Here is a 1,140-nt window from a genome sequence, read left to right as displayed (position 1 = left end):
CCACCGCAGCCTTGACCCGCTGGGCTCCAGCGATCCTTCCACTTCAGCCTTCCAAGTAGCTGGAATTACAGGCATGCACTACCACGCCCGGCCGATTTTTTTATTTATTGTAGAGATGAGGTCTCGCCAAGTTGCCCAAGCGGGTCTGGAACCCGCGGGCTCAGGCAATCCACTCACCTCAGTCTCTCAAAGGTTCTTTGTAGAGGCTGCTGCCCTCACACCACTGGGTCACAATCCCCAAGCTGTCCTTTGTCATGTCCCCCACGAAGAGGAGAATGTTCATGTGCCGTGTTTTGCACAGGATGACCACCTCATAGCTGAAGGCCTGGAACTGCTCTGGGGTTGGGTCGACAAACTTTAGGATCTTCGCAGCAACATCTCCATGTCACTTTCCCTTATAAACAGTTCCAAAGAAGACTGACCCAATCTGAGTGGAGAGCATCAATTCACTAGCTTCTATTTTCCAGTAATAGTTTGAATCTCTTTGTCCATGAGACCTAATTTTCTTTTTCTCCTGGGTCCTGGATCCTGGTGCCCACTCTCTTTGTGCTGTCACAGGGGTTTTGGACTGTGACCAAGCCATTGAGCTCAGATGGTTGGGGCTGCTGGACAGGGCTGAAGGTGAGGCAGATTCTCTGTGACTTCCAATTGCACCCTCAATCATCCTGCTGTCCACAGATAGGATGACCATGTGGACATTAGGTGTGGACATAGACCTCTGCCTCTGGGAAAGGGAACCTTCAGAGGAGGGGCTGGAGGTGTAGAACGTGAAGGCGTGAGGTGTAGAATACCTGTGCTGGGAACTAACAAGTATCCGGGAAACAGGCTCTCGCATATGACTCATTGTCAAAGAAGGGAGTGCTGGGACCCCACTATCACCAGTAGTGGATTTGGGAAACAATAAGAGTTGTCTGATATTACTCCAGTCCACCCACATAGTAGGTACTTTGGTGCTACAGTGCTCATGAAATTTGTGGCCACAAGTCTGACATTGAAATACGTTGAGCAGGAATTTCTGACAAATGTCACAGAAGACAAGCTTCAGGAATGTCTTTTGAGCAAAATTGTGTGTTGTGAGGGGAATATGATCCAGGAAATCTACTTGAAGTTCTTCTCCAATCAAAGAAGCAGCATCGGTAT

General features: G+C 48.9%; 1 pseudogene; it reads right to left on the bottom strand.

Annotated features, from left to right (window-relative positions):
• Positions 1-178: 178 nt before the first annotated feature.
• LOC103250346 lies at positions 179-1,135 on the bottom strand (annotated as a pseudogene).
• Between the last annotated feature and the right edge of the window lie 5 nt (positions 1,136-1,140).

Source organism: Carlito syrichta, unplaced genomic scaffold, assembly GCF_000164805.1.
Source record: "Carlito syrichta isolate Samal-C Ts95f unplaced genomic scaffold, Tarsius_syrichta-2.0.1 Scaffold128875, whole genome shotgun sequence".
NCBI classification, from domain to species: Eukaryota; Metazoa; Chordata; class Mammalia; order Primates; family Tarsiidae; genus Carlito; species Carlito syrichta.
This window is presented reverse-complemented; position numbering and strand designations above follow the sequence as displayed.